Source organism: Zingiber officinale, chromosome 7A (genome assembly GCF_018446385.1).
Source record: "Zingiber officinale cultivar Zhangliang chromosome 7A, Zo_v1.1, whole genome shotgun sequence".
In the NCBI taxonomy this organism is placed as follows: domain Eukaryota; kingdom Viridiplantae; phylum Streptophyta; class Magnoliopsida; order Zingiberales; family Zingiberaceae; genus Zingiber; species Zingiber officinale.
In genome coordinates this window covers 124021687-124036515 of record NC_055998.1, presented here as the reverse complement: position 1 = coordinate 124036515, position 14829 = coordinate 124021687, and the positions used below count along the sequence as shown (strand labels likewise).

Here is a 14829-nt window from a genome sequence, read left to right as displayed (position 1 = left end):
AAGGCAACCTCCTTCTTAGATAATGAAGGCCTAACTTAAACCCTTCATTCTCCCCCTATTGGCACACATCAACAAACTCTCCCCCTGAAGAGTAAGTTATCGTTGTTCACAACTTCACTCGTCGTGATCAACAAACTCTCCCACTAACTCCAATGTTCTTCCTTGAACATTCTCTAGACATTCTTCCCCTTTTTGACACACATCAAAAGGAGTGAATCAAGGTCAAGAGTTTCTCCCTAATGAAAGTCTCATACCTTTCATTGAAACCCTTAATTTCCCCCTTGATACTAAATTCAACAATCAATTTAGTGATAATCCCATATCACTCATCCTCAAAAATTTCGACGAGTAAAAACTCCCCCTAAAAGTCAACTCCTAAGTCAAGGTAAAACTCCCCCTAAAGGTCAACTCCCCCTTGACCATTGCACCAACAATGTCTTGGAGAGTTTTAAACCTTTAGAACTCTAAAACACCACTTCCATAGCTGCAATTTCAGACAAACAGTCGAAATTCAGCAGGTTGGCACGCCCTGATCGGTCACCAGACCGATCAGGCTCGACCGATCAGAAACCCTTCTGATCGGTCCACAAACCTGATAAAGGTCTGATAAGTTCTGATTTCTCTCCACGAAATTCAGAAACCTCTAGAAAATTACAGAAAATTTCAAAAATTGTGAAATTTTGAGGATACACTCCTCATAACATATACTATCAAGGAAAAATAGTTTTCTATGAAAATAACTTCCATTTTTCAATCTTGATACAAAGTTCACAAGTCTTTGAAATAGCTCAAAGTTAACTCATCTTTGTATCACTTTGCTCAATGATGAATGCTATCACTAGAAAAGCTTCATCAAGGTTTTTTAAATCAATTTTGAAATAATTTTAAACCCTTTAATTTGGGACCACAATCTTAGGGCTAAATGTACATGACTTGTACATAAGCTTTCCCTATGATCCCCAATTTTGAATTAGGCTCATCTAGGTACAAGAACTATGTACCTTGATCCTAACTCACAATCCTAATATCTCACACACATCTAAGGTGTATCAAATACATCCAAGTCAATTTTGATGTGAGATATGGGTTTAGGTCATCTTAGCCTAAGTTCTCATGCATTTTCTAAACAACAATTTGATCTCCATATCAAATTGTGTTTTTGTCCTTAAATCAAATTAATTGATTATAAATGCAAAAGATGATGACATGGCATATAATGATATCATAAGTGAAACATGTGCCAATGTCATGATGTCATAGCATAAAGTATGAAACTTAAATAAAGCATGACATTTAACTATCCTAAGCATTATCATGACATTTTAAATGATCATAAAATAAATATGATGTCATGACATGGCATATGGCAAACAATATATGGCAAATAACATGTCAAGGTATAGAAAATACCTAATTCTAGCCTTAGTTGCCATTTTTGATAATTTTGATCATTTTGCCATAAATTCTATATTCCTAAGTGTAATAGACCTAAAATCATATCCTCAAGACTTTTAGATCACTGTGTGCCAACTAGATTTACTCTAGAAAATTCCTCAAATGTGGTTGGTACATTCTAATCACCTTAGGAATAATTGTTAATTTTATTTTCAAGGCTTGATTACCCCTTGAAAATTCCTCAAATGCCACCTTTTGCTATGAATAGATTAACTATCTATCCAAATAAGGTTGGCATACTCTAATCCATCTAGCGTGATGGAATCACGCTCCTAGGAACCCAATACCTATTGGAGCTCATTGGGTTCACTAAATATTCACTAGGGATGACTTCCCTAGCAACCCTCCTAATGACCCTCCTAGGCTTTAAAGCCTTGGTCATTTGGGACTCATCAAGATCAACTCTAGGGGTGACTCCCCTTGTGACCTTGGCGATGATCTTTCTAGCCCTAGGTCTTGTTCCATAATCGAATGGAACATTGTGATAAGTGGGCTTGACCACTTGGGACTTAGGTTTGTGACCCAAACCTTTCTTGTCCTTGGACTTGGGTTTTTGACCCCTAGACTCTAGAGTCAAATCCTCAAGAGCCTTTTCTAGAGAGTCAAGTCTTGACCTCAAGACTTGATTTTCTTTCTCTAATACCTCAAGCTTTAATTTATCATTTTTCTTTGAGGTATTCCTAGGCATATGTCTAGATGATTTTGAATTTCTACCTAGATTTTCCTTAGCCTTAGATGGGTTAATTCTAGGGTTGGCTTTCCTAGTGTTATCCTTATCTAGGCTCACATGTTTGGCACCTAAGCATGTGTATCGATTTCTAATGTTATCATGCTTACCATTATTAACAATAGCAATAAGGCTACTAGCATGTGTCTTATTGCAAGAGTGAGACTTAAATGTTACCTTAGGGCTTGCCTTCGCTCCCCCTATTGATGTGCTCGTCTTCTTGTCCTTGTGAGGTTGCCTCCCCCTCGGACATTGACTCCTATAGTGTCCTCTTCGCTTGCATTGGAAGCACACCACGTGCTCCTTGCCCTTGCGTGTTGGGACTCCGGCTTCCTTGACCTTTGGCGCCGGTGGAGTCTTTCTAACCCTCTTTGGACATTTACTCTTGTAATGTCCAAATTCCTTACACTCAAAGCACATTATGTGTAATTTGCTAGAAACTAAATGGCTTGAGTTACCTAGAGTTGAGGATGGATGAACGCTCTCTCCTTCATCCCTTCCGGAGGTAGAAGCTTCTTCTTCTTGCTCTGAACTTGAAGAAGAACTCTCCTCCTCTTCTTCTTTAGATGTTGAGTGGCCCTCAACTTCTAAATCCTCTCCTCCATGATGTGAGCTACTTGGCTCACTTGACTCCTCTTCATGGCTTGAAGTGGAGTTCCCCTCATGGAACTTAGCCAAGTTGTTCCACAACTCCTTGGCATTGTTGTATCCACCTATCTTACATAGAATATCATTAGGTAAAGAAAATTCAAAAATTTTCAATACCTCATCGTTGACTAGGGATTGGTGGACTTGTTCCTTGGTCTACTCCTTCTTCTCTAGGGTTTCTCCTTTCTTGTCCATCGGAAGCTTGAAACCTAATTGAACACAACTCCAATTTTCAAGGTTAGTCATAAGAAAATACCTCATTCTTACCTTCCAAAACGCGAAGTCGTCGCGATCGTAGAAGGGTGGAATTGTGATGTCTTCTCCGAGTTGATCCATCTCTAGCTTGTGCTCCCTCGGTTGTTAATCCGGCGAAGAGCGACCTCGCTCTGATACCACTTGTTAGGATCGATGGTCGCGGCTAGAGAGGGGGGTGTGAATAGCCGATCCCAAATTCTTCGCGTTTCTTTCTACAAACTAGGGTTAGCGCAGCGGAAATAAGAACAAGAAACGAAAACAATAAGATTAAACCTCAACGCGTTGATGTAATGAGGTTCGGAGATAAACTCCTACTCCTCAGCGTGTCCGTAAGGTGGACGAGCTCTATCAATCCGTCGGTGGATGAGTCCCCGGAAAACCGGCTAATAAATACTCCTTGTGGGTGGAGAAACCTCGCCACAATCTCTTTGCAATAGCAATAAGGAGTACAACAGTAGAGAAAGCAAACAAGAACAATCGAAATGTAAAACCCTTTGCTTGCCTTCTCGTTGCCGACTGGAATCCTGATGAAGCAGCAACTTCTCGGATCCAAGCTCAGCTAGAAAACCAGCAGGAAGCTCACCCGAAGCTTCGGCGAGCGAGAGCTCGGCGGGAAGAAGAAGCAGCGTTTTGATGGATGAGAAGGAGCTAGATTAAGGGAATCTAGTCCCACTTCTTTTGCTTTTAAAGATTGACTGGATTGGTATCGACCACTTCACGCACGCATGTATTATGGGCTAGCTGCTTTTAAAATAATGCATGCTATCGATCGATCGAAATCTGGTCAGACATGGTCGCGGGCCGATCAGATGCTGATGATCCGGCGGTGGAACCTCGGTGATCACTTGCGGTAAATAACCTGCAGTGGTGGTGATGAGAACTCACTAGGTAAACGTGGTGGCCCGTTGAAATTATAATTTGAGTAGATCATTATTAAAGTGAACATAAAAAAATCTACTCTCAATCAGGGCTTCAATCGAGCGCGCGCATCGGGCGCTTTTGGGTACACTAATGACCAACTGAAGGGATGAATCAGATGAATCCAGCTGAACAAATCACGCAGTTAGATTTCCCTTTTGGCTTACTCAGGGGACTTTTAAAATGCCTAGCTTCCTCCACTGAGTCTTTTTAGCTTCGCTCTTGATTTCCCATCACTAACTTCACTCACCAGGATTTCCAACTGCCTGGCTTCACTCACCAGGACTTTCACTTTCACCTAGCTTCACTCACTAGGATTTTCACCTGGCTTCACTCACCAGGATTTCCCGAACTGCCTAACATCCCAGTTAGGACTTCCCAGTCAAGTATCCGGTCAACCTTGACCTACTTGACTCTTCTTCATCCAACCTGATCAGACCCTGATCAGTATCTCTCCGCATGGACAACTGCTCCTGCATTGTCCATGTCTACATGTCTTTCTGTATTGTCAAACATCGAAACCATGACCAAGGTTTACGCTTGGTCAACTAGGTCAACTAGGTCAACCTTGACCTACTGGAAATTGCACCAACAGGGATGAATATAGTCAATCATTTGAATATAGATGAAATACCAATACCTAAAGTTCAGAAACTATATGACAAGTTAAAGGATAGTGAAAGAAAAGTATGTGAACACATTCCTTCTAGTTATTCTCAACAATCAGATATTGCAAGGCTATTAAACATCAAGGCAGAGTATCATTTCTCAAAACAATATTACAATGGCATTTGTCAATTAATATTAAAGTTGTTATATGTTGATAACATAATGACAGATAATTTATATAGTACAAAGAAATTGATTAAGGATTTAGGTTTGTCTATGGAAAAAAATTGATTGTTATATAAATAACTGCATGGTATTGTCAATAAAGACGATGGACTTATTAAATATAGAATGTGTAATCACCCTAGTTATAAGCAGCGTAGTTGCATATTAGGGAAGAAAAAAAATAATTTATTATGGAAAGTTATTTATTACTTCCCGTTAACTGCTAGACTTCAAAGATTGCATGTATCTGTCGTAATAGCAAGCCACATGAGGTGACATCATAAGCATGCCCCTGAAGGAGATATAATGTGTCATCTTTCTGACTCCCATATAGAGAAACATCTTGATACAATATTTTTCTCCCTTGCAATGGAACCATGTAATCTAAGATTGAGATTTCCAACAGATAAAGTTTAGCCATTTGGTTAATCTGGATAATAATATTTATTTTGGCTAGTCATATTAACACCACATAACTTGCCACCATAGATATGTATAAAAGACAAATACATGTTCCTTACTATGCTTATTCTAGGTCCAATAATTTGAAAGAGAATATAGTTTTTTTTTACAACCTCTGATTACCTAGCTGAAAGAATTATATAATGTAGGGTCAAAGACTTATGATATTACATGTAAAACTTATTTTACCTTGCATGCCTCTTTATTGGATGATTAGTAATTTTTCAGCATACTCAATATTGTTAGGATGAAACATAACTGGTAAGTTAGCATATCCACATTGCATGACAGAGTCTAATACATTTTCATTACTTTACAGTGGAAGATATCTTGGTTGATAATCATCATAATTTTTTGCCAAAAGAGCATCTTTTCAAGTGAAATCAGAAAGAGTTCATAAAGAATGAAGTGGTCAGAAAACTTCTGCTAGTAATCAAGTCAGGAAAAGAAATCCTTGAGGAAATAGATGAGTTCTGATGATTTAAATAAATATATTATTAGGGTGTGAAAGTATGGTTGGAAGAAATATAGCATATTTTAGGAGTTGTCATATTAGAAGTATCTTCTCATTAAACATAATTTAGATGTGATGCATATTGAGAGAAATTTTTTTAACAATACTTTCAAGACTATGATAAATGTTTCAAGAAAAACTAAAAACATAGCAAAATCACATTAACAATTGAAAGAATTAGTTAATAGATCTGAGTTGCATCAGAATAAAGCAACTAATAAATTTCCAAAGACTTGTTATACATTGGACAAATAAAGTAAGCAAACATTACTTAGTTGGTTGAAACAAATAAAATTCTCTAATGGGTATGTTTCGAATATAGCTTGATGTGTAGATATGAATAAATTAAAAATATTTAGAATGAAGAGTAGTTGTCATATTTTCATGCAAAGATTTATTTCAATAACTTTACATGACCTACTTCTTAATAATATTTGATAAGCATTTACAGAATTGAGTCTATTTTTTTAGAGATTTGACATAAAGGATTATTATGATGGCTTATATGCTTTGGTTAAAAATAGGCATTCCTCTTATACTATGTAAAATTGAGCATATATTTCCACCCATTTTTTTTATTTAATGGAACATCTATCAGTTCATTTACCTTACAAGGCACAACTAGCTGGTCATATGCAATACATATGGATGTATCCATTTGAATGATTTTTAAGAAAATTAAAGAATAATATTTATAATAAAGTAAGAGTTGAGGGGTCAATATATAATACATATATGGTTAAAAAAGTATTTCCTTTCTCCTCATATTATTTCGTTAATAATATAAAATCAAACATTGCAAGTGTCTTTAAAAATATGATGATAGTCAACTGATAGACCTAGAAGTGCTTTCTATTTTTAATATTCCTGGTAAGCTAATGGGTGTATCTATTTATAGATAGTTAAATTAAAAAAAATACCATGTAGCAAGAACATACATACTCTTGAACTATGACGAGGTCAAACCCTACATAAATTGAGTTAACTTCTATATTCAAATGTTTATTCCCTTATGTTTGTTTGTTATTTTATATGTCTTAAAATTATCTTCCTTGACAGCTTGTACGAACAATAACTACAAAATCCATCAAAAGGTGCAAATGAAGGAGAGAAAAAGTTAAAGATAGAATTTGCATTATAATTTGAAATCTATGTAAGTTAAAGACTAAATTATAATATTTAAATATATTATATAATCGATAATTTATATCATAACTACTTTTCTAGGTGAAGTTTTGTAGATCAAATGTTCAAGATGAAAGGATAATTGATCTTGTATCAGAATATCTCTATAATATAAGGTTCTACTCTAGTTACTATGTTAATAACTTCAAATTTCATATGACACAACTTGATTCACATACACCAACATATAATTCGGGTGTTTGCGTGATCTATCAACAACACTAATACTGAATTGGATTATTATGATAGACTTGATGAACTCATTAAGGTTGAATATTCTACTTTACCCATAAAAATGTGTGTATTATTCAAATGTTTACGATATGATCCTACTACAAGAACATGTACTAGTATACATTCAAACTACAATTTAGTTAAGTTAATGCAAATAAAAAATTTAATAAGTTTGTACCTTTCATTTTCATGATATAAGTTGGTCAAGTTTTCTATATTGAATGCTCGACGAAGAGAAGAAAATCTAATGAATGGTTAGTAGTTTGTCGAATGAAGTCTCGTTCAATTATAGAAATGTCAAATTGCATCATGACCCAAAATCATGATGCATTCAAAATGAGAAAGTGGAGATACATTTAGTTGATTCACAAATTAAATACACATCTCAATTACTTGTAGTAAGGAGCTTGATATACTAATAAAGTCTAGTGATAAATACTGACAAAATGTTAATATTAATTTATCTGGAGGGTAATTAATGAGCACCATGTGAATAAGAGAAGTTGGAGACCTTGCTGAGATGGTGGTTCCAGCAAAGGAAAAACTGGTGATTCACCCTAACTTTTGTGACACACCCTGACTTATTAGTTTTACCTCGACTTCTTGGGTGTACCTCATCTCCTTAGTGTCCCTAATCCATGGTCTCTCGTCTCCTTGGTGACTCGACTCAGAATACAAGACCATTTTAGAAAAAGAATAACCATCGTGTAAATCTCGAATTATTTTAGGAAAACAATCATTATTGCACAAATCTTGAATTACTTTAGGAAAGAAACAACGGCGTGAATAAGTCTTGGATTATTTAAGGAATTAAATAATGATAACGTGAAGATCAAAATGGAAGGAAAAAATCTAGCATCTCCTTGTAAAAGGTAGCCTTTTCATCATCCAAGGTACATGCACATAGACGTCTAAATCCTAATGATCCTATCCGAAAATCGAGAGGTGGAAAGCTAGGGATGTGGCTGCTGCGCTGACTGGCTGTAGACCGCGTCCCGCTCTACAAAACAAGCAACATCAGTATTAAGCCAGAGAAGGGGTCCTCGACATTGGTCCTCCGACGCTCAAGTCAGTCACCGGAACTGTAGAGGAAAGCAGAGCAACAGTAACACAAGCGCAAACAATGATAACGCGTACTCCTCCGCTCTGTCGGCCTCAACTGCTCTTCCTGGCGATAACTGAGCGTAGTAGCTTGTCCCTCCTGATTGGACAAGCTCTTCGGTCTCCTCAGCATCCTATCGCTCCGCACTGAGCGTCTGGCTATCTTACCGCATTATCCCTGTCACGCCCCGAGAGTAAGGTTGTCCGACGAAAATCAGACAACATCTCCCCTGTAGCAGAGACATATGGAACCAGTATACATAGCCAATGATTACTCATATGCAAAACACAACCAACACAGCTGGAATAAACCATAACCACATAGATAATATGCAACTCACTCGACTGAATAAAACACAGCGAAAACAGATAACAAGCATAAAATAGCAAAAATACTCACCGCGGGCCGACCCGGCTTGACTCTTCAACAAAACAAAGCCAAATACAAAATAATGTCAAGTCCACAACGAGTTATTACAATACCAAGTTCACAAGTTCAACTCATAACTAAAACGATAAATAAAACCAGAAATCCATCCTCAGGAGCGACGTGGGACCAGCAGTCAGGATTCCTCCTCCAAGTGTACTGGCATCAACTACTGGCTACCTGGCGAAATAACCATTTTATAGGGTGGTGAGAATTAAGTCTCAACGGGTAATAGATGGATAGTGCATGAGTGATATAATGAACCAAGAATACAACAGTATATAGTTTCAGAAAGATAAATAGCAGATACTACTATGAAAATATGGTATATGTTCATACCTAATACCATATCGTAGGTAAGTAGTATAAGGTCAGAAGTAACAAAAAAACTGCTACAGTACTGCTCATAACTACCAGGATCACATGTAAGGTATACTATCAAAGAAACTAGTGTCCAAGCATATATAACAGGTATATGATAACAGAATTGCATAAGTAAACAAATAACAGCATAAGCAAATATCACTGAAACAGCGTATGCACGGATGGTCACTCCCGCCCACCCCTCTGGTATCATGACTCCGGTATGGTCGAGAGGCCGGAACAATGATAGACAGTACACCACTCCAGCTGCCACTACTCTCGAGTGGCCGAGGGGACAGTTGCATAGTAGCTAACTAGCTACGTCTGCGATGGGGGTCCCTGTTGCTCGCAACTCTAGCTATCACTACCCCATGAGTGAGCGAGTACGAGCACGTCAGGACAAGCGGCACGCTCCAGCTACCACTACCCATGAGTGGTCGAGTATGCGGCCCTGGCCAACGACCCTATCAACCACAAGGGAGACATGGTCGTCGACATGCATGCAATGACATGATGCGAACAATGCAACAGTCATCATATATATATAACAGAAATCAGGTATGCTATATGAAGCCGCATGCTCAATACGAAACATAAATAAACAGTAGTCAAAACAGGTAAACATGGTGTCTAGTATCTGCTAATTATCAGGGATGACGACGTGAAACTATATAGATACGAATTTGAGCATCTCGAAGATCGAGTGGATAAAGTATCAAGCACAAGAAGATAATACGAGTGGAGTCAAGGTAAATATTACATTTATCCGAAACTAACTCATGCACTAAGATTAATAACTAAAGAAGCAAGTCAAGAAGTACCCACCTCTAAATGTAGTCTGAATCCAATGTCCACTTCGTCATGACCCCCCCCCCCCGGATCAAAGTCCTACGTCAACATATCAATTTTAACCAAATACGTATGAAACTAAATAACTAAACCAATATATAAAAAATTAATCCAAGTTCAATCATTATCCTCTACTAATCCCCATTACCGATCTACTCAAACAATCCAAACTCTAATTTAAGTTCTCAATTCACATAATCCCAGCATACACCACCACCATTAGTCTTACCATAAATTCACCTCTGTTGACCCACTACTAGGCGGTGAAATCGCTGGCACAAGTACAGTGGTGTTGCTCGCTACCACAGATCCACAACCAGCGCTTCTACAAAGCTACAAACTATTGTAATCACACTCATCAGCACACAATTCAAACTAAATCTAACACCTAGATCTACAGACCTAACATCTGAAGTTGTAGAGGCCTTACCTAATGATTCATTGCCGGAAAACAGCTACTAAGAACCCCCATCGACCAGATTTGCTGCTAGAGGTTTGTGGCCCAATCCTTTACAGTGAGCCACTGCCAAAAACACAGACCTCAGTTAGCCCGACCTCCCATCCTGGCATCAAATCATAGATTCCATAGCTAAATAACCCTAATCGAACAATCCACATCTCATTTTATCTCAATGACAGAAAACGCCTCAAGCGGTGAAGGGAACCGACGGAGAAACTCGGCTTTAGGGCTTGGGAAGACGAAACCACCGTTTGTAGCACACCCTCTCCACCAAGATTGGGCCCTTGGGACCGGCGATTCCACCACAACGACTTCGAAGCTCAGATCCCCTCTCCCAGCCAAAGATCCCTTGCGCGAGGCTTCTCTCCGGAGAAGACTCCACCGTCGTGACCTCCGTTACGGAGTAGAGGAGATCGGAGACTTGTCTTGCGACTTGGCGCCGACGATCGGGTCCTAAGGCATGGTCACTCTTGGCTGTGAGTCGACGAGTACGGGAGGAAGTGGCACGAAAAGGGGAAGTCGATGTTTTAGGGCTTCAGTACTATAGCTTCTTATAGAGGTAAGGTTGATTAAGTTGTGTTATCATTACTCCTTAATTAACCCTCCTCAAATGATAATTTCCATTACCACCTTATGCTTAATCATTTATCCCCTTAAACTCTACCATACGACCTCCAAATAATTCTAAAAAAATATCTAAAAATTCTCATAAATTATGATAAGGTTATTTTCCTATAACCCTTTTTATTACTTATTCCCGTATCTCACATTCTCCCCCTCTAACAAAAATTTGGTCCCCAAATTTACGACATAATTGCATTAAACAATAAATAGCATGTGTAATCAACACCACTAATTAAATAACTTTACATACCTTCATTAAACAAATGTGGATATAGCGCTCAGATCTTATCCTCCATCTCCCAAGTTGCTTCGTCATCCAAATGATGCTCCCATCCAACTTTGATGAGTTGGATTACTTTATTTCGTAGTCGTCGTTCCTTGTGGTCCAATATCCATACTGGAATATCCTCATATGTTACATCTGGCTGAAGTATGATCGCTACATCTGTCAAAATATGCATAGGGTGTGGCACGTACTTCCTCAACTGATACGTAAAATATATCATGCACCCCAACAAGTGATGGTGGCAGCGTCAATCGATAAGCTACCTCACCAATCCTCTCAAGTATCTAAAAAGGGTCTGATGTAACGAAGAACTAACTTCCCTTTCAATCCAAACCTCCTAACTCTTTTGGTAGGAGACACTCGCAGGAACACTTGATCGTCCACAGAAAACTCTAAAGGTCTTCATCTCTGATCAGCATAACTTTTCTGTCGATCCTGGGCTTCTGACATTCTACATCTAATGGTGCTAACCAACTCTGCATCTCACTGAATACGCTGCGGGCCCAAGATTTGTGATTCTCCAACCTCTTCCCATAAAGTAGGAGATCTACATGCTCTGCCATACAATGCCTCAAATAGTGTCATCTGAATCGCTGAGTGATAACTGTTGTTATATGCAAACTCCACCAAGTGCAGATGATCCTCCCAACTACCACCGAAATCCATAACACAAGATCTCAGTAGATCCTCCAATGTCTATATAGTATGTTCTGACTGTCCATCAGTCTGAGGGTGAAATGTTATACTAAAACGGAGTTCTGTACCCATGGCATGCTGAAGACTTCACCAAAATCGAGAAGTAAATCATGGATCCCTATTGATATAATACTCAGAGGTATACCATGCAATCTGATGATCTCTCTGTAGTATATCTCTGCCAACCGATCCAACGATTCTATCTTACGGATCGGTAAAAAGTGTGCAGATTTGGTTAACTGATCAACGATTACCCAAATTGCATCATGTCCCTTCCAGGTCCGGGGTAGCCCTACCACAAAATTCATCGTGATATGCTCTCATTTTCATTCCAGTATTTCTATCTTCTGCAGTAAAATAGCTGGCCTCTGATGCTCCGTCTTTATCTGCTGACAAACCAAGCATTGTGCCACAAATGTCGCAATGTCTTTCTTCATGTCATTCCACTAGTAGGATCGTTTCAGATCCCTATACATGCAAGTACCTCCAGGATGAATCACAAATCTAGATCAATATGCTTCCCGTAGCAAGTCCTCCTGAACAGGATGCGACTCGAGAACACATAATCTTCCATGGAAATACAGAATTCCACTATTATCACAGGTAAACTCTGTCTGCTATCTAGAGATAACTCTGCTATGTAAAAACTGCAGATGTTGATCTGTAGTCTGAGCCTCTTTAATAAGCTCCACAATAGGTGACTGGGCAACCATGGAAACTAGAATGCCTCACTCTGTCTGTCCTTGCTCCATCAATCCCAACTCAGAGAAGCTCTGTATTAATTCTGTAATCATCACTCGGTGGCAAGCCAAAACTCCTCGGGATTTCCTACTCAAGGCATCGGCCACTACATTGGCTTTTCTCGAGTGATAATTAATTATACAGTCATAATCTTTCAAGAATTCCATCCATCTTCTCTGTCATAGGTTCAGTTCCTTCTGGGTAAACAAATACTTGAGGCTCTTATGATCTATGTAAATCCCAAAGGTGGTCCCATATAAATGATATCGCCAAATTTTTCGTGTAAAAATGATAGCTGTCAACTCCAAATCATGGACTAGATAGTTCCTCTCATGATCTTTTAGTTGACGTAAGGCATAGGATACCACACGGTCATGCTGCATAAGTACTGCCCCCAATCCCTGATATGATGCGTTAGTGAAAAGAACAAATCCACCCATGCCAGAGGGAAGTACTAGTACTGGTGCCGTAATGAGTCTTTTCTTAAGCTCCTGGAAACTCTTCTCACAAGATTCTATCCAGCTAAATTTCTCTCCCTTTCGGGTCAATCGTGTCAATGGTAGAGCTATGCTGGAGAAACCTTCGACGAACCTCCGATAATACCCGGTCAAACCCAAGAAGCTACGAATCTCTTGCACTGTCCTCGGTTGCTCCCAGCTAGTGATGACCTCTATCTTCTGTGGATCAACTGATATACCTCTGCTAGAAACAATGTGTCCAAGAAATCCCACCGAAGGTAACCAGAATGCACATTTACTAAACTTCGCATAAAGGTGTTCTCGTCGTAGCGTCTCCAAAACTATGCGAAGGTGTCGCTTGTGTTCCTCCTCAGATCGAGAGTATATCAGAATATTGTCAATGAACACAATGACAAACTAATCCAGGTACTCAAGGAACACTCTGTTCATAAGATCCATAAATACTGCTAGAGCATTGGTAAATGGCATTACCAAGAACTCATAGTGACCATAACAAGTGTGAAACGTTGTCTTCGGAATATCTATATCTCTAACCCTGAGTTGATGGTAGCTTGAGTGTAAATCAACCTTGGAATATACACAGGTATCCTTTAGTTGATCAAATAAATCTTCTATATGTGGTAATGGATATTTATTCTTAATAGTCATCGCATTCAACTGTCGGTAATCAATACATAATCTCAGTGATCCATCCTTCTTCTTAACGAAGAGTACTGGCGCTCCCCACGGAGAAACACTGGGACAGATGAATCCTCTGTCCAACAGCTCCTGCAACTGAACCTTCAGCTCCTCTAATTCTTTTGGTGCCATGCGATAGGGGGTCTTGGATACCAGTGCGGTTCTCGGAACCATCTCAATCATAAGCTCGACTTGCCTTCTAGGAGGCAAGCCAGAAAGTTCTTCTGGAAACACATCTGGAAATTCTCGAACAATCGAAACCTTTGAGAGCTATGGTAATCCATCCGAACCATCTTCAATCATGGATAGCAAATATCCCTAACAACCTTGAGACAGTAATCTCCTCGCTTGCATTGCTGAAATGAATGATATCCCATCACCCCCGGTTTCGATGAATACCCATGATGGTAGACCGAGAGGTCAGAATGTGACTACTCTCGCTCCGCAATCGACTGTAGCATGATTCATGGCCAGCCAATTCATGCCCAATATAATATCAAATTCCACCATTTCTAATACCTACAAATCCACCATAAGAGTCTGACCATTGAAGTCTAAAGGATATCCTTTGACTTCCAAACTAATACTTAGTACCTCACCAGATGGTAGAGATACTGTTAACCCATGAGTCCGACGAGTAGGCAGCCTCTCGATTTTACCCACAAACACCCAAGATATGAATGAATGGGAACTACTAGTATCTATCAATAGATCTGTAGTAAATGTATAAACTGTAATAGTACCTCGAAAAACCGATCCTTCAACCCGTTGTGCCTCCTCCCGTGTGACAGCATAAACGCGACCCACCTCTGAGCTCGACTGTGGCATCCCTGGGGTGGTGTACGCTGGAATCAGAGGTGCTGGAGCCGACTGTTGATACTGAGACTGAGGCT

The 14829-nt window shown here is 39.1% G+C and overlaps 1 long non-coding RNA gene across 2 annotated transcripts; it reads right to left on the bottom strand.

Annotated features, from left to right (window-relative positions):
- Positions 1–8717: 8717 nt before the first annotated feature.
- LOC122002362 lies at positions 8718–10975 on the bottom strand. Of its 2 annotated transcripts, XR_006117637.1 has the most exons (4): positions 10403–10975; positions 10202–10312; positions 9949–10011; positions 8718–8940 (listed from the first exon to the last, which is right to left on the bottom strand). It is a non-coding gene; the product is annotated as an uncharacterized LOC122002362 (long non-coding RNA). The 2 variants fall into 2 exon arrangements; XR_006117636.1 differs by lacking the exon at positions 9949–10011 and having other exon boundaries at positions 10403–10974.
- Between the last annotated feature and the right edge of the window lie 3854 nt (positions 10976–14829).